Consider the following 20,267-nt stretch of genomic DNA (forward strand, 5'->3'; position numbering starts at 1 on the left):
TTGTTCATTCAGTCCACAGTTGCCAGCACATATATCTTACATAGATCAACAGTGTTGCCATAAAATTAAAAAGTAAAAAATGCCAAAATTTATATCATTCAATTCTTGTTAGCTCAAAATGAACTTAAATAATTAATGCATTTCAATGGAAGTATAATATTGACCATTTTGTTCACTGGCATATGTATTTATTTTTAATATGAAAGAATTATTGAATAAAATTATTTATTTGTTTTAGAGACTTTTTAGTTCAAGGAGAATATATATATATATATATGTGTGTGTGTGTATGCCATCTCTAAAAATGGCTTTAAAAAGTCAACATGCTGAATGAAAAAAATTAAAGTAGCGATGCCTCTAATATATTTCTGAAATCTGAGCCTATCAAATTGTTTTCATTATTTTTTGTCTTTAAAATAAACATCTTGCTAGGTCATCTTAGGTTTAACTTTCTGATAAATGACGAACTGAGTCCTTCAATTCTCTATCACCAGAGTAGAAAGTTACTAAAATACTGAATATTCAATTTCCTTGCTTTTGTTCAGGTATATAAAAATTATGCCATGGTTTTAATTCTGTCTTGAAAATTTAATTTCCTCCTGGCACTTCTAAGTAATTATCTGACCAGCCTTTCTTTCACTGGTATCCACTTTAATGGTAGAGCATTTGTGAAATTTCAATAAAAAGTTCTGGGGGGTTACTAATATAAGAATTTCACACTTTACTAGTTTGATAATAAACACTGGCAGAAAGAGTTCATTTGACATTAGAAAATATAAACAGTATAGGCTTGGTCTGAATCAGTAGCTGAATCCAAGTTTTACCTATTGGATACTCTGAATGGGATGTATATGGTTGAGGTGAGGTTGCATTCAGGTTAATAAGTAAGCATTGAATATGACCCATCCATGCTACTTTCTGCAGATTTTTGTATACTTCTACCCCAGGAGGAATGTCTTAAGGCTCAAGAAAAGTCAACTCCTCAAATGCCAACAGAAGTAAACCATGTTATATAATAATTATCTCAATATTCTTCATTTTTGTCAAGAAGTATGCTTTATAAAAAAAGAAATATGTTTTCTCAATTTTTCTTAATCTAACAAAAACCTTTCTAACCTATTTTTTTTTTGTTGTTGTTATTTACTTTGGAGAAAAACATAAAGAAAATTCTGTTATTTAAAAAAAAAGTGTTGGTAAATGGCTCACATCTTTGGCCTCTGCATTGGGAGTCAATAATGAGTTATGTGAACAACAGTGTGGACTGGGTGGTGGTGCATGTGACTAGTACACATGGTAGATTGCCCAAGCACCTAGGATTGAGGCCCCTGTCCCCACCTGCTGGGGAAAGCTTTGAAAGTGGTCAACCAGTGTTGCAGGTATCTCCCTTCTTCTCTATCTCTTCCTTCCTTCTCTATTCCTGTCTGTCTAGTCAATAAATAAAGATAATCAGAGAGCAACATGGGCATTGGCAGGTACATACATACCTTCAGCCCATTTCTATCTTTCCCTAGTGGGGTAGGGCTCTGGAGAGGTAAGATTCCAGGGTACATTAGTGAGGTTGTCTGCACAGGGAAGTCAAAAAAGTTTTTTTTCAACAGATAGAATCCTCAAACAAAAATTAAAACCCTGAGATTCAGAGAGGTCAGTGAATGCATAATGTTTCTTTTGTTTCCAATGTCATCCTACTGACCAACACTGCATATTCCTTCCCTAGTTCCTAATTCCTCAGCCCCTACAACCTACCTTTTTATCTTTGTTGGCACAGCAATGTGTACAAGCCACTCAACATCTGTGGTGACTGAATATATGACAGAATATAGGTTGTCTATGTCCACTAACCAACACACTGAACTCAGTAATGAAACCCAGGCCCTGTCCCTGTAATCTACATTTTAGAGCCACTGAGAAGTAGTATTCCTATTGGTTTGGTGATTGTCATCAAAGACTGCTGTTGTTCACTGTCCAGAAGCTGTGTTCTCCAGATATTTTTTTCAGCTGATGGACTAGTGTCTGCTCTCAACAGCCATGAACCCTCAATACATAAACTAGTTTTTCTTCCCAAGTTGGAGAAGTCTGTTCATCTGTCACATAACTGTTCCACCTGTAACATTAGGAAGTAAAAATCTATTTATAAAACAATTAGTAAATCACCATTCTGGCTGTTCACGAATGTAATAAATAACAACCCCTTTTTTGTTTAAGGGTCAAAAATTGCTTCTAAGAGAGAATATATGTCAGTGCAGCCTGAAGATGTTAATCAAATGATCAAAATACTCCAGTCTAAGGAAACCCTCAGACACAGATAGCAAATCTCTCTGGGATCACCACCACATCACTCAACTGCTTCCTGACTCCTGCCCCAGAATGTAAATCACCAAGTAGTGAAAGGGCAGGAATGGCAAACATTGCACTGGTTTTGTTCAGTGCCCATGTCTAAGGTTGACCAAATCCACAAGTCTAAGGGCAAAAACCAACACTGCAATAGCCATCAGCTCCATCATCACAAAAGCTGCTGAATTTTAACTGATCACTTATTACCAGGCAGGTTCTGTGCTAAGCACTTGACATTCTGCATCTCCACATGATATTGAACTCTGAGCTGAGAGATGGGTTCTGATCTTAAAAATAGAATAGGTGGGTGTTGAGTCCAGCACACTGGGCTCTGTGTCCAGGCTCTCAGTTATATAAGGCCACCTCTTGGTCTGAATCACCAAGCCTGTAATATGGTTCCTGTGGCTGCTGCAGTTTATTTTTTGTATAGGGCCTGCATTTTAGTGCTTTGTGAATATCCAGCCCCATTTGATTTTACCTTATTCACATGATTTTGCATCAGATGATTCTTGTATTTTTTTCAGTAGGATAATTCCTCTGAAAAATATAAAATTACTTCAGCTGGACAAATGCAAGATACTCAGTGGACATTGGCAATAGGTTAGTAATAGCAAGAAAAATGTGTACTATTTCCATAGAGACCTAACAATAATTTGAATGAATATGTGTGTGTGTGTGTGTGTGTGCCTGTGCGTGTGCACACGCACATGCTAAAGCAAAAAGGCAAAATAGAATTCCATTTAGTTTTAATTTCTAGATACCAAGAAATTTTGATTTATTTAAAACAATGGATTTACCATGGTTTACCCTAGACCCTAGAGGCCTTACTTTTTAAAAAATATTTTTATTTATTATTGGGTAGAGGCAGAGAAACACTGAGAGGGGAGTGAGAGAAAGAGAGGGAAAGAGCAACCTGAAGCCCTGCTTCACCACCAGGGGTTAGAACCTGCATCCTTGTGTATGGTAATGGGTGCAGGTGCACCATCATCTGGCCCCTCAATTATTTATTTACTTATTCAATTATTTATTTTAATCAGAGCACTGTTCAGCTCTGGCTTAAGGTGATGCAGGGAATTGAACCTGGGACCTTGAAGCCTCAGACATGAGAGTCTATTTGCATAACCACTATGCTATCTACCCCACCCAAAGCCTTACTTGTTTTTATCAGGTCTTATATGTGTCTTTTTCTTTTCTTAATGTGTGAGGAATTGCACTTGGTTCTTTGGAGTCTTAGGCCTGAAAGTCCTTACATAAACGTTATGTTGTCTCTCCAACCCTTTATGTGTATTTCTTCTTCTTCTTTTTCTTTTTCTTTTCTTTAATTTTTCCCTATTCTTGCCTCCTCCTCTCCTCTACTTCCTTTCATTTCTTCCTTTTTCCATTCTCTCTCTCTCCCTCTCCCTCTCCCTCTCCCTCTCCCTCTCCCTCTCCCTCTCCCTCTCCCTCTCCCTCTCCCTTTTTTTTAAGGTCTGTTGAGGTAGGGATTTTTATAGTAGAGAAATGTATGGAATGAAGTAAGTAAGGCTAAATCTAAGTTAAAGTTCTACTATTTATTTACAGCAGTGTGTCTTTGGGTTAGTTTATTGGAGAGCATTGACTGTGAGGAAATGACTCTTCATGAATGGCTGGCTGGTCACAGGGGAAGCTCTTTAGCTAAAATGATGTTTTATGAGACCTCAAATTTCCTTTCACAACAGTCTATAGTCATATTACACCTTGTGGTGTAGTCTCCTGAATGTCATCTACTTAAAAGTTTTTAGTTTATGCTAATTAGGAGAACGGACAAAAATGCAGTAAGACAGTTGTAACAACTGTAAGGTGGGAAGGTGGTATCCTGGTTATGCAAAAGACTCACTCCGAAGCACCAAAGATCCAAAGTTCAATTCCCCAGCACCACCTAAGCCAGAGATAAGCAGTACTCTGGGGAAAACAAACAAACAAACAAAACCCTGCAACATTTTCCTTTTTATCTAAAATATGTCCTTCCTCAGGGAGCTCCAAATTTATATTATTTTCATTGAGCTCTTTGATAACCATCCTACTGGGATCTAAACAAGAGAGCATCAAACAGAAATACCATTGCAGCTGAACTCACAAACATGCTATGGGAACTCTGAGCACTTTTCATCTATCAATCAAATATGTTCTCCCCATCTGTGTGTGAACACTACAAGTCAAAGTTAGAGTTTCTGAAGAAAACAAGATGAACAAAAAAAAAAAAAAATAGGTGGGGTGGCTTACTTTGAAAAAGATCTTTGTTTTGCAAAAAATGTTTCTATCATTTTAAAGATTTGTTTTCAATTTTATGTTAGTAAGCGAGAAGCAGTGCCAAATTGTTAAAGTTACAACCTAGAACCTAGAAATGAAAATTCCAGTGCACAGACATTTCTATTTCCCCAGCACTACTTCTACCATTTTCTAAAAGATTCTTACAGTAAATTGTCAATTATCTGACGTGTTAGAGATTGAATTTTCCATAGACATATATAACTCTGTAGAAACATATATTGTGCACACTGAACTCACAAACATGCTATGGGAACTCTGAACACTTTTCATCTATCAATCAAATATGTTCTCCTCATCTGTGTGTGAACACTACAAGTAAAAGTTAGAGTTTCTAAAGAAATCTAGATGAACAAAAAAAATGGGGGGCTTACTCATTCATAACATTAAAAATGTTATAATTAATTATATAAATTATATAACCATATTATATATTTATATAATAAATCAATATATTTATATATTAAATTATATAATATATTTATATTATATAATTAATTATAATCAATAATAAATTTAAAATAACATAAAATGGGGGGCTTATTCATTTATAACGTTAACAAAGGGAGATTGAAAATTAAAAAAAAACCAGGAGTGACAGAATCTTTGTATGCTTGTTGCTGCTTGAGAGACAACATTCTTCTTTCCAACACATATTTCCCTTTTTTTTCTGAGCATTTTATTTAGATGGAAAGTTCTCTGTAAATCACCTCAATAAAGACTAAATAACTTCTTCCAGAAGAATTCAGATTTTATTTCTTTACACACTGAAATGCATGAGTTTTCCAAATCAATATTACAACAGAAGTGTGGTGATTATAGTATAAAGTACAGAGGAATACATATAAGAAGTGGCTTCCTCATTCTGTTTCTGGAGTAGCAACAAAGGGGAAAGTTGAGGCAGGTAGCATTTGTTGCTGCCTTCCAGTGATTAAAATACAGCACTAAATAACCACAAATGCTTTATTAACATTTCATATGTGAGGGAAGGCACTTGCTTCATGTGTAGATAAAATAAACTGGGCAGAGGATCTCCCCAGTGTGCCCATCACCTCTCCAGAGCCCTGTCCCATCAGGGAAAGAAAGAAACAAGCTGGGAGTATGGTTCAGCCTGTCAATGCCTATGTCTAGTGGAGAAGCAATTACAGAAGCCAGACCTCCCACCTTCTGTACCCCATGGAGACCTTGGTCTATACTCCCAAAGAGAAGGTCCACTTTCAGTGGAGGGGATGGGACATGGAACTCTGGTGTTAGGAACTGCATGGAATTGTACCCCTGTTATTTTACAATCTTTTTAATCATTATTAAATCAGTAATAAAAAATAAAAGCCATCACACCATCATGGAACAGAATATAATGTTCAGAAAGTATTAGTGAAGGATTGAGCTTAATAACACGAGTTCATACCACCTGAATTATACAGTGAAAATTAATTTTAAGTGAAATTATGCACTTTAATATCTTTTCTAACCTTCAGTTGTTAAAATAAAGAAGTGAAGAAAAAAGAAATTGGTAAGAGGGGAAAAAAAGAGAGAGGGTGCATTTTTCTTCCTACAACTGGTGTATGTTAGGAGCTATGTGGTTTCCAAATATATTATGCAACCCAGAGCTTGGGAACAGCACTGAAACACAGGAGGGGAGCTTCCTGGTCAGCTGCCTTCACGCCTTCCAAGGTAGACATGAGAATATTTCTTCACTCTGTACTCTTCTGCATCTTTGTTGTCCAATGACACTCTATAATTGATAACATAGTAGGAGGGGACTGCACCAGTGATCACACAGCCACTAAATTTGTATAATACAAGACTTTTTTTTCCTTTAAAAAATAAAGAAAGAAAAAGAGCTCAGGGCAGTGGCGCAGTGGGTTAAGCGAACATGGCACAAAGCACAAGGACCAGCATAAAGATCTCATTTGGAGCCCCTGGCTCCCCACCTGCAGGGGGGTCATTTCACAAGCAGTGGAACAAGTCTGCAGGTTTCTATCTTTCTCTCCCTCTCTGCCTTCCACTCCTCTCTCGATTTCTCTCTGTCCTATAGAACAACAATAACAACAATGATACTAACAACAGCAACAATAAACAACAAAAGCAGTGGATTCATAGTGCAGGCAGCAAGCCCCAGCAATAACCCTGGAGGCTATATATATAAAATCTTTGTTTATTTATTGGATAGAGAAAGCCAGAAATCAAGAGGAAGGGGGAGGTAGGGAGGGAGAAATACAGATACCTACAGACTTACTTCACCACTCGAAAAGTTTCCTCCCTGCAGATGGGGACTGGAGGCTTGAACCTGGTCCTTACACATTGTAACATGTGCACTAAACTGGCTATGCCACAACCCAGGCCCCAACTTTTTTCATAATTCACATTTGTGGCTTATTTGAGACTACATATGCTTATAGCAAGCCTCTTCCACCACAAACTGCATATATGTATTTAACATTCACAGCATCCATCATCTGTGAATAATTGTGATTGGTGCTATATAGCACAAAGATTAATCCATTAAATCAATATTAACTGATTGAAAACATCAGGACTCAGTAGTAACCAAGTCACAGCAAGGTTTCCTATGGGTCACTTGAGTAACTCAAACTCCTTGCTTTGAAAAAGTTCTTATCCCAGAGGAGCAGAGTGGAAGGAGATGAAGGCAGGTGGTCAGACTGACAATTAAAATGCAGTAAAATAAATATTTAGAATGTTATTGGACCTAGGTGGAAAACAAAGCAAAGTAATAACAACAACAAAATGGGATAGTTGATAACTAAAGACTAACATTCAAGTATCAATCCCAGCTTTACTATTTAGCGAATTGAGTGAGTTTACTTATCATGCTTCAGTTTTTCCATCTTTTATGGCTCTTAGCAAAACTCTTTTCATGTAGTGAGCTAACTTTAGTAATGTTCTTAAAACTGTTGGAATAAATGGAGGGGATGAGACACAGAACTCTGGTGGTGGGAACAGTGTGTAATTGTACCTCTATTATTTTGTAATTTTATAAATCACCAATAATCAGAAAAAAACTGTTGGGACTGTATGAAAAAATGTGTCAAGATCTGCTGCATGCAAAGGTGTGATTCTAAGATAATACAGAAGGTAATGTTTATACTAACTTGGTCACAGGAGCCTAGGGAAAAGGGCACTACTAGACAATGAGAGAATAATATAAAGCAAAGCACTCATTTATAGGAAATACGGTAATTCCAGTGATCCCAATAGATATCACTTTTCTACCTATTTTCAGTCCCAGATCTGCTCATCCTTGTTTTATAGTGAGTACATAGTCACAGGGATTCATAGAGGAGACTTAATCAGGGGTGAGAGAAACTCCTAGAAAAAGATAATTACTCCAATACTTCACCACAGCCCTAACATGTCCTTTTCTCTCTTTGGGTGTCATCTAATCTGAAATCTGCTATTCTAGATAATTCATGGTCATGATGGAATAAGAAACCAAGACAAGATTCCATAAATGCTTTAGAAAACATCATGGTCAAAACATTCATGGGGCCAAATATGGCACATGGAGGATAGGTGGATGCTTATTTTGTTACTGTAGAATGATGTGGTTAGAGTCAAAAGGAATATATACATTTTAAGGGAAACAATTTTCCTAATGGTTTAGGTTGGCGCTGCTGGAGGTCAATGTAAATTCCAATATAGATGCAGAAAACTTGAAAACTTTTCAGAGAGAGAGAAGGGGCTGAAATGAGACAAAGAACATAATCAAAACAGAAAGGTTAAAAAGAAAAGAAAATATGAAGATGTCCAAATTCAAAAGGTGAGACACTAGGGGGACAGCTAGGAGTGAGGGTCCAGTGGTGAAATTGGAGAATAAGGCTGAGCCTTTCCAAAGAACCAGAGCTGCAAAGTTCTGAAAATATGACTCAGTGGCCACAGAAACCCTGAGGCAGCAGGAAAAAGAATGCATCCCAGCTTCTCCACAGCTGAACAGTGTATCTTAGGATAAATTATTCATCTTCTAGGAAAGGTACCTAGAAAATATATACTGGGTACATGTTTATTTGCTTTCTTCTTTCTTAGCTTGGTTTACTGACAATAATAGGACTTCCAAGAACTATTTCACAGAGCAATGAATGTAGCTTAATAGTATTGACTTCACAGAGTGGCATTGGAGTTCATACCTCTTGTTAATCCTGTGTCTTGTATGTTTTCCTCTGGTAATTACTGATCATGAGAGCAACAAGAACTGAAATATTACTAAAATCTCTAAGCAAAACAGTCCTAGAGATTTAAATAGGATGGGGGTGGGGAGGTGGGTGGAGAAGGGGGATTAAGAGTAAGTATAATTTAGTCTTAATGCTTTAATCTCTATTTTTTGTAACATGCCTAAGTGAAAACCAGCCCTCACTTCATGTTATCTAGGTCTTTCTATTACTTGAACAGTTCTCAATAGCTCCTAAGGCACATAGTCTTGTAATGAAGAAGAAAGATATTTAATTAGGTGCTAGTGACTAGTGTTTTATTGCTATTTTCCACTAGCCACATGCATTTGCTACTGAATAATGCAGTGGAGACCTGAAGCTAAAAGGAACATAAGATAAAACAATCTTCAAGATGATGAATTAAGCAGGCCATTTGTCAGAGGATACTTAGTAAGCAACACAATGAAAACGTACCAGAAAGAGGTCAGAGATGGAGGCTTGAGCCATCAAGTAAACATCACTTCTTGGTGCCAACTCACAGAGAAGCAAATAAAAGATGAGGAAAGCTGAGAAGGTCTAAAACAGGAGTTGTATTAGGAATAATTAGTGTGCCAGCTAAGTGAGGAGGAAAAAGAAAAAGATGATTTCAAAGCAGAGGTCAAACACATTGGCAGAAAATAAGCTACAAAAGATCAAAGGGAAACCAGGAGAGAGAAAAACCAAATAGCTGATTTATACAAGGGTAAAATTGCGATTCTAGAACAAGAAAGGAAACTGAATAGAGAAGAGACACCATTGAGGATAACAGTCAAAGAATGTCTGTGCCCAACTTCTTGGATATTAGCCACCGTACCTAGGTGTCTTTTCAACCAGAAAAACTGCTCTTATGACAAATAAAAATTTGTAAGACTGAAAATTGGTAATACAGGAAATTTCCTAATTATCAGAAAAAGGAAGGAAAATGAGATTGACAATTGTACCAAGATGAAATTAGCATCAATTGGAAAACCAGTAACAGGCAATACTAAAAAAAGAAGAAAAGACTTTCGAAAGAATTATAAATCTATTTATTCTTACAAAGCCTCAAATTCAGTCATTACAGTTAAAAAAAATCAACATTGTGTACATAGCTCTTAGGTTTCCTAATAGAAAAATACTCATAAAAAAAAGGAAAATATTCTGACTTAGAGGCTGGATGGTGGCACAGCTGGTTAAGCACACATGTTACAGTGTACAAGGACACAGGTTCAAGCACCCAGTCCCCACCTGCAGGGGGAAAATTTTGCCAGTTGTGAAGCAGTGCTGCAGGTGTCTCTCTATCTTTCTTCCTCTCTATTTTCCCCTTCCCTTTGAATTTCTGACTGTATTTATTCAATAAATTATATATATATACACACACACACATACATAAATTCTGACTTCAGATCTTGTCCTGGTCATGTATGGGCATGTACAGACTCAGAAAAGTAACTCTACCTGCCTAAAACTCCCTTCCCTCACCCCAATAACAAGACAACATGCAGATTCCAGACTTACAAGTTCATTCTCATGATGAGATGAGATCCTGTTTTTAAAATACCAGGCACTGACATTGAAATGTTCATTTATGAGGTTGGCCCAAGCCAGAGGATATTAGTAGCAAATAGGAAATAAGTTGACTGCCTTAGACAATAATAAAAAAATATTGCTGCAAATTTTACTATTAGAGTGCCAGCTAAGTGGGAAGGAAAAAAAAAAGAGAATGATGATTTCAGAGCAGAGGTCAAGGGCTTTGCTAGAAAACAAGCTACAAAAGATCAAAAAGAAGCCAGGGCAGAAAGACCAAATGGGGGATTTATAAAAGAAGGTAGAATGCAGCTCTAGGACAAGGCAGCCATCATGACCTTGCTGACAACATGCACAACGGAAACCCCTCTACCAGATCTGTTACAGTGCACCTTGCTTTGAGTCTCCACAAAAGTTGTAAATAGGGGCCAGGTGGTGGTGCACCTGATTAAGCACTCAATGCTTAAGGTTCTACGTTCAAGCCGCTGGACACGACCTGTAGTGTAAAAGTTTCACACGTGGTGAAGCAGGGTTGCAGGTATCTCTCTTGCTTTCTCCCTCCCTATTTCTCCCTCCCCTCTCAATTTCTCTCTGTCTCTATTCAATAGTAAAATAAATAAAAAATATTAAAAAGTTGTAAATATTAGTCTTCTTAGGGGGAGATGGGAACTGACTTCTGGAAAAAGTCAGTGTCATTTGGGTCCAAATGTGATTGTAAGTAAGATCTAACTTAAGTGTAAACACAAAGCAGTGAGACTGATTTTCTTCCATGACTCATAATCCAGTTCTTAAGACATTTTCCCAAAAAGTGCTGGGCTCTATTAAAATAAAGATATCAGTGTGTGAAGTCAGTGTTATAAGAACACTTACTGTGCCACTAAATGGAAAGACACGGATAACTGCATGATGGTGCTTGTGGAGGGATGTCTAAAAAACTTGTTATAGGGAGTCGGGCTGTAGCGCAGCGTGTTAAGCGCAGGTGGCGCAAAGCACAAGGACCAGCATAAGGATCCCGGTTCGAACCCCGGCTCCCCACCTGCAGGGGAGTTGCTTCACAAGCTGTGAAGCAGGTCTGCAGGTGTCTATCTTTCTCCTCTCTGTCTTCCCCTCCTCTCTCCATTTCTCTCTGTCCTATCCAACAACGACAACAACAATAATAACTATAACAATAAAACAACAAGGGCAACAAAAGGGAATAAATAAAATAATTATTAAAAAAAAGATCTAAAAAAAACTTGTTATAATGCTAGTGCTAAAAGTACTAGAAGGCATGAGTCAGAAAACTATTTCTTGGGGCCTAGTGGTGGTGAACCCAGTTAAGTACACATGTACTAAACCTGTATGAGTATCCAGGTTTGAGACTCTGGCTGCCCATTCACAGCAGGGATACTTCACAAGTGGTAAAGCAGGTCTGCAGGTGTCTCTCTTTCTCTTCCCGTCTCTATCTCCTCCTCCCCGCTCATTTCTCTCTGTCCTATCCAATAAAAGGAAAAAATGGCCCCTAGGTACAGTGGATTCATAGTGCTGGCACCAAGCCCCAGAGATAACCCTGAAGGCATAAACATAAAGTGCAATGTGATATGCACAATAAAAATTTGCTGAGGCCACGCAGTGGTATACCCATTTAAGTGCACATATTACCAAGCTTAAAGACCCTTAATGTTCTTTCTGTAAAGAAAAAAAAGAACTAGCTTTAAGCCCCAGCTCCCCACCTGTAGGCAGTGAAGCAGGTCTGCAGGTGTATTTCTATCCTCCTCTCTATCTCTCCCTCCCCTCCTCCCCTCTCAATTTCTCTCTGTCATATCCAATAAAATAGAAAAAAAAAAAAAAAGACCACCAGGGACAGTGGATTCATAGTGCCAGGAGCAAGCAATAATCCTGGAAGGAAAAAAAAGCTATTTTTAACAATGTGTCCCTAAAACACCAAAGTAGCATTGCCTGGGAAACTATTAAAAATGCAAACCCAGGGTGGAGGGTAGATAGCACAATGGTTATGCAAACAGCTTCTCATGCTTGAGGCTCCAACGTCCCAGGTCCAATCCTCCGCACCACCATAAGCCAGAGCTGAACAGTGTTCTGGTTTAAAAAAAAAAAATGCAAATCCATAGCCCATTCCAGATCCACAGACCATAAATTGTAAGGGATAAGGTCCAGAGAACTGTTTTTAACAACTTCTCCAGGTGACCCTGTGGCATGCTAATCACTAAGAAAGGAAGCTTTCATTTGCCTAAGACATAAATGTTTGAATTATGTTATGAAAATTAAATTGAAGACTAGTAAGGAACACTTATACTTCACGTAGACTGTGTATGTACACATGTGTTCATGGATATACAAGAAAGCTGTGCTAGGTTATGTGCCAGACTATTTTTATGGATTTACTCACTCATTGTTAGGAACTAGAAGAGAGGCAGAGAAATGTCCTGGCATATATGCCAGGATCAAGTCCAGAACTTCACACCTGCAAGTCCTGCACTCTACTGCTAAGCCACAACTTGGCCACTGAAATCTTAAAGAAGTAGAATTGGCAGTAGTGGAGTGAGGATAGATGAATAAGAGGTACTGAGGAGGATGTGAGAGGAAGGGAATGTGAGAGAAAAGGAGAGAGATTATCTGCATAGTATAAAAAGTACTCTTACTTAAAGCTAATTGTGTATTCCTTTTGTGGCTTTTTTTTTTTCTGAGTGTTAACAACATCTTTTCTTGCCCCCTGGAAGGCTCCTGTTATGATCTAAGCAGCACTGTCTGCAAGTGTGTACAGAAAAATGAATAGGATGTAAGCATACTTAATATGTGTTATAATTCTCCAAAGACCATGCAAATGTCTGCTGGCTAAATGGCTGTCACTCAAGATTAAGGACCACATATGCTGGATTTTACATTTTCAAAGAGAGAAAGGCTACAGATTGACAGTAGCTTGCCAGGCAGACCCATTCACAATGATTTTTTTTTTCCTTTTCTATGCACAAAATATAAAGAAGCTAGCTGAGCACAAACTAACTTCCATGGTGGGGCCATACCTAGTTTACACAGAAACTAAACAAATAAACAAACAAAAAAGTAATGATGAAGAAATAATTGTGTGTGTGTGTGTGTGTGTGTGTGTGTGTGTGTGTGAGAGAGAGAGAGAGAGAGAGAGAGAGAGAGAGAGAGAGAGAGAGAGAGTGTGTGTAGCTTGGGTCTCATGCATGTATTATGCCACTGCTTTGAATACTTTCTCACTCAGAGAGAGAGAAAGAGAGAAGGAAAAGCACCATAGTACACAGCATCAGAGCTTCCCCAGATGACAAAACCTTCCATGCTATCTCTCTATATATTATTTTTGAAAGTACTAACATTATGTTCATAGATGCCTCCACTTTCAGCACTTTTTGAGCCAACTTTGAGTAGAGATAATCTTCTGAGCCTGGATAAACCCTTTCTGGCCATCCAACCTTGCAGCACTCTGAGAATTCCCCCAGTCCTTGCCTACTCAATGAGCTCTCACACATTGGGACCCCTTTCAGCCAGGCCAGAGAAGACTTCTGCAGTCTTATATAGGAAATATATCATCTCTCTTTTGGTAATAACATTATTAAAAAGTGGCCAAGGGAAATCATAACACATTCAGGGCAGTCTCAGCTGGAGAAGAAATAAAATTTAAATGTCCATTGCCCAAAGAAGGGGGGTGGGGGGAGAAACAAAAATAGTAGCATGTCTGTATGGGAAGCCCTGGAACAGACTGAGAACATTTCCAGGTGAAGATTTAAAGTACTAAGCAAGGTAACCAGAGAAAGTTGACCCTTCCATAAACTTCCTTGATTTCTTTTTTTTTATTTTTTTGCTAAGACATTTATTTCTACCTCTTACTTAAACTCGGGTTCTTTCTGAGATGCCCTAGAATAAGCAAAGACTATTTCTGTTTTCCTATATTACAAGATGCATGTGTTTGTTTAAGACCTTGAGTTTTAATATCACATATATATTTATATGTATGTATGACTTGTGGTCTAATATGACCTAATAATCCTCTTCCATCAGCAGGTAACATGACAAGTTTGCTTAACCACTGTGTATCTCAGTCAGAATGTATGTTAGAAGCAACAAAGAACCTAGGGCCTAGGGAAATTTTCTGTTTCCTTTCTTTCTTTCTCTCTCTCTCTCTCTCTTTCTTTCTTTCTTTATACCAGAGTACTATTCAGTTCTGGCTTATGATGGTGCTTGGGGTTGAATCTGGGACTTTGGAGTCTCAGGCATGAAAGTCTCTTTGCATAACCATAATTCTATCTACCCTGCCCCCTGGGGAGTTTTTCTAACGGCATCAAAGAATCCCACTTTACACTGATCATCAAAACTGTTAGAAGGTAAGAGTGGACGGCAATACAGTCTTGGCAGGCTTGGGCATTTGTAATGGACTTTTTCTTATTGATTTAATGACTGACAATAGAACAAGAAGGGTATAATTCCACACAATTCTCACCACCAGAGTTCTGCATCCCAGGCCCTCCACTGAAAGTGGTCCTATTATTCTTGTTTTTATTATTGATTTAATAATGATCAACAAGTCCATTGGATAAGAGGGGTACAATTCCACACAATTCCCACCATCAGAGTTATACATTCCACCCTCTCCATTGAAAGCTTTCCTTTTCTTTATCCTTCTGAGAGTTTGGACCCAGGATCACCATGGGGTGCAGAAGGTGGGAGGTCTGTCTTTTATAATTGCTTCTCTGCTGGATATGGGTGTTACCAGGTCTATCCACATCCCCAGCCTGTTTTTATCTTTCCCTAGTGGGGCAAAGCTCTGGAGAGGTGGGGTTCAAGGACACATTGTTGAGGTCCTCTCCTCAGGGAAGTCAAGTTAGCATCATGATAGCATCTGCAACTTGGTGGCTGAAAAGCATTAAGATACAAAGCAGAACAAATTGTTTAATAATCAGTAACCTAAAGGTAAGAATATAGCAGATGAGATTTGGGGCCTCTATGTTGGAAGGAGTGAGGAAGTATATTTTAGGTATATTCCAAGGGGCCCATGACTTTACCAATTTTTGCCTGAGCCTGATAGTTAACATGCAGATGGGCTAAAGGTATTGTCTGGGGAGATGGTGTCAGAATTGGAAATAGGACTGGAAAAGCTGGATCAGGGCAGAGAGTAACTCACAAATATGGGAAAAGTATATAAATACTGCTAATTGTAAGCCCTATTGAGCTGATCTGGGGCCCATATTCAGCACAGAAGCCTATGCAACATATGCATCCCTGTTGGTCTGAGCTCACATTCCATGGTCATATCTAGGAACATTCTAGGATGCACTGACTTCAGGACCTATCTTCTTCCAGTAGCAAAGTTATTTTGACCTAGCCTCCCTTTGGAGTATGGGACAGTCCTCACCATTGTTTTTCCACATTGAGGGAAATGTCCTGTAGAAGCCCACAAGAGGGTTTATGATGTTGTTCCTGTGGGGATGACCAATGATGGCTGAGAGAGGGATCTGTTAGAGGTCTAGGCTCATAATACCTACGTGGGAATCCAAGGATTCCCTGACTCGGGCCCTGGATAATGGGGTGGCCAGGTAGTGCAAACAGCCATCATTAAAGTATGCTGGTCTCTTGCCCATAAGATTCTAATGCAGAGCGGGTTAAGCGCATGTGGCACAAAGTGAAAGGACTGGCTTAAGGATCCTGGTTCGAGCCCCGGCTCCCCACCTACAAGGTGGTGAAGCAGGTCTGCAGGTGTCTATCTTTCTCTCCCCTTTTCTGTCTTCCCCTCCTCTCTCCATTTCTCTCTGTCCTATCCAACAACAACGACATCAATAACAACAACAACAATAATAAATAAAACAACAAGGGCAACTAAAGGGAAAATAAATAAATAAATATTTTTAAAGATTCTAATGAAAACCAAGAGACATACCACCAAACTGGCTGTTATCTAAGTGGTTAAAGATCAGAGTGCATATGTGGTTGAAATAGGCCAACCTCAAGGTTCTTTCTAAACAGAAGAAGGGTAAATGATTTTCAAAAAGCAGTCAGCTATGGAAATGATTGCTCACAAATATAAATGGAAGGAACTCTTCAATGTTAAATAGAAAGACTTTTGTAAAATGAATCAGAACATTAAACCCTTTATCTGAACAATTTCAACCAAGCAAACAAATATAAATATGTATTTTGTACCTAGGTCAGTAAATAAAATATTTTAGAAACTCCAGATTTGTTTTTTACATAAATTCATTTTTATTGATCTCAAGGGTCCAGAAAGTAAGGTCTATAATTTGGATAGTCTATTTCTTAAGCTTATCTAATTCCTTCAACTATGAAATTATTAGGATTCAATAGTCCACATCTGATTATTAGATGGACTACTTTAAAAAATATACTACTGTATGAATAATTGAAATATCAAAGTTATTCACAGTCCCTCAGTTCTAACCAGAATAACTTGTTAAATGGCCTAAATAGATTACCCACAAATATTTCTCAGAAGAATACTAGAGGTTTATTTATTTTATCAAAACTTTAGAAATTAAAATTTATAACTTATTTCTGTGTCCTTTGGTACTTACACAAGGAGAAAAATATGGGGGTAAACTCCTTACTCTCCTCATATAGAAGTCTAACTTCAACTAGGAGGTAGCAATGGGAGATAGGAGGTTCAAAGATAGTTAATATCAATGAACTAAAATTCTAAAAGGAAGTTGCTTTTTTTTTTTTCACAAATTCTCTTCTGCAAGAATAGAGACTTTAAAATAAACTTTAAAAAAATGTTTACTTTATGGTATATATTTCCCCCTAACTCATGCATATATCTGCATGTGTGCCCTGTTTCATGTGCCCTGATTTATATGTAGGTTCTATAACTTTGTTAGGAGGTGTGCCACCCAAAATGGAACTTGGGAGTCCTATGGGCTAGGAAAGGTCTCACCCGAGTATCAGATGCATCTGGGGACACATTCCAAAGTGAAACATGTCAAGGTGCCACTGGTTGCACTGATTTGGTTGAGATAAGGAGATGTAGTATCAAATAGTATGAATCAAGAGAAGCATGAAGGAAAACGAGCAAAGTAACAGAGGTTCCATATAAGACTTTACCATGATTTATGTCATTTAATGCTATATACAAAAAAATACTTACAAGACTGGTTGTTTCTGGTCTAATATTATAGGTGGTTTTTATTTCAAAAAAAGTATTAAAATGTGTTAACAATTTGAGCCCATTCTTGTAATTCAGTCTAAGTGCTTAGACTGAAGGAAGCAAGTAGAAAGACCTAAAAATGACAATATAAAGTACTTCAAGATTTTCTACTTAGACGTAGATAACCTCCCTCACCTACTACCTATTTCACTTCCCTCCATCACTCTAAGGCTAGCCCTGTCAGATAAAGTAAGTACTACAAAATCTGGATAAGATAAAGAGACTGGAATATTAGTCACTACCAGGCCACCCCAACATCCAGGGCCCTAGTCAGGGAATCCTTGGATTCCCACATAGATATGATGGGCCTAGACCTCTAACAGATCCCTCTCTCTGCCATCACTGGTCATCCCCACAGGAACAACATCATAAATCCTCTTGTGTGCCTCTATAGGACCTTCCCTTCAACATAAAAGAAGGGAAGCTGAGTTAACATACTCTGCCACTCTAGGAAAATTGTCCTGAAATTAGTGCAGCTTAGAATGTTCCTAGATATGATTATAGAATGAGTTGAGACAGGCGGGGATGTACAGGCTGCACAGACTAAGAATGGATAGACATGGGGTCATAGGTCAGATTGATGGGGTTTACAGTTAGCAGAAGACCTCAAATCTCATCTGCTTTATTCTTACCTTTAGGTTCCTTATTACTAAACAATTTGTTTGTATATATAATTTTATTTATAAAAAAGAAAGACTGATAAAACCATAGGATAAGACCCTCAAGGTAAATACTAACTACCTTAAGGCAGTCAGAGAACGGAAAGCTGAAAGAGCTGAAATGAAGAAAGCAGCTGAGGGAAGTTAAAGCAGACTAGCAGAAGCAGAAAACAGAATCAGCCAGACATACAATGAGCTAGAGAAAACTAAGAAAGAGGTGAAAGAGCTCAAAAAGAGATTGAGAGACACTGAAAACAACAACAGAGACATATGGGATGATCTCAAAAGAAGTAACATTCGTATAACTGGCATGCCAGAGGAAGAAAGAGAGGAAGGGAAAGCAAGCATTCTAGAGGAAATTATAGAAGAAAACTTCCCAGAACTGAAACACAGAAAGGACATTAAGATCTAAGAGGATCAGAGAGTCCCAAACAGAATCAATCCAGACCTGAAGACACCAAGACACATCATAGTTACAATGAAAAGAAGTAAGGATAAAGAAAGAATCCTAAAGGCTTCAAGGGAAAAACAAAAAAATCACATACAGTGGAAAACCCATAAGACTATCAGCAGACTTCTCCACTCAAACTCTAAAAGCCAGAAGAGAATGGCAAGATATCTACCGAGACCTGAATGAAACCTGAATCAACCAGGGATAATATATCCTGCTAGACTTTCATTCAAACTAGATGGAGGGATCAAAACCTTCTTAGACAAACAACAGTTAAAGGGACAACCATCACCAAGCCTGCCCTGAAAGAGGTTCTAAAAGACCTCTTATAAACAAGAACATCTCTATAATACTTGCAATATATCAGAGCAAATAAAAACTTATTGAACCATGGGACTACAATACATTAAATCCATAATATCAATAAATGTCAATGGCTTAAACTCACCCATCAAATGGCACAGAGTGGGAGGATGGATCAAAAACATAACCCAACCATAGGCTGCTTGCAAGAATCCCACTTGACCCAACAAGATAAACACAGACTTAAAGTGAATGGATGGGAAACTATGCTACAGACCTACAGGCCAATGGACCACAAAAAAAAGGCAGGAACAGCCATTCTCATCTCTGACACAATAGATTTAAATTACATAAAGTAATAAAAGATAGGCAAAGTCATTACATAATGATTAGAGGATCAATCAGCCAAGAAGACTTAACAATTATTAATATCTATGCACCCAGTGAGGAACCATCCAAATACATAAAGCACCTATTCAAAGAACTTCAAAAATAAATCAATAGTACTACACTAATAGTGGGAGACTTTACACCCCACTCTCAAACTTAGATTAACAAAGCACAGAATCAACAAAGAAACAAGAGAATTAAAGGAAGAGATGGATAGACTAGACCTTCTGACCATTTTCAGAGTTCTTCTCCACAAAAAATTGGAATACACATTCTCTTCAAATCCATACAACACATACTCAAGGATAGACCACATGTTAGGCCACAAAGACAGCATCAATAAATTCAAGAGCACTGAAATCATCCCAAGTGTCTTCTCAGACCACAGTGGAGTCAAGCTAACACTTAACAACAAACAGAAAATTATAAAAGTCACAGAATTTGGAAACTAAACAACATGTTCCTTAAGAACCACTGGGTCTGAAAGACACTCAGGCAAGAAATTAAAATGTTCCTGGAAACAAATGAAAATGAAGACACAGGCTACCAAAATACTTGGGACACAGCTAAAGCAGTATTGAGAGGGAAACTCATAGCTATACAATCACATATTAAGCAACAAGAAAAAGCTCAAATAAACAACCTTATTGCACACCTTAAGGACTAATAGGAAGAGGAACAAAGGAACCCTAAAGCAACCAGAAGGACATAATTCACTAAAATTAGAGCAGAAATATACAACATCGAAAATAAGAGAACCATACAAAAGAATGAAGTCAAATGTTGGTTCTTTGAAAAATTAAAAAAGACTGACAAACCCCTAGCCATACTCACTAAACAAAAAAGGGAAGGGATTCAAATTAATAGAATTGTAAACAACAGAGGATATATCACAACTGACACCACAGAAATCCAGAAAATCATGCAAAACTTCTATGAAGAACTATATGCCACCAAGCTAG

At 37.9% G+C, this 20,267-nt stretch overlaps 1 protein-coding gene across 4 annotated transcripts in view; it reads right to left on the reverse strand.

Moving 5' to 3' along the window:
- CTNNA2 (catenin alpha 2) overlaps positions 1-20,267 on the reverse strand; it is a 1,425,261-nt gene that overhangs the window by 258,960 nt on the left and 1,146,034 nt on the right. The window lies entirely within an intron of this gene.

Source organism: Erinaceus europaeus, chromosome 3 (genome assembly GCF_950295315.1).
Source record: "Erinaceus europaeus chromosome 3, mEriEur2.1, whole genome shotgun sequence".
Lineage (NCBI taxonomy): Eukaryota > Metazoa > Chordata > Mammalia > Eulipotyphla > Erinaceidae > Erinaceus > Erinaceus europaeus.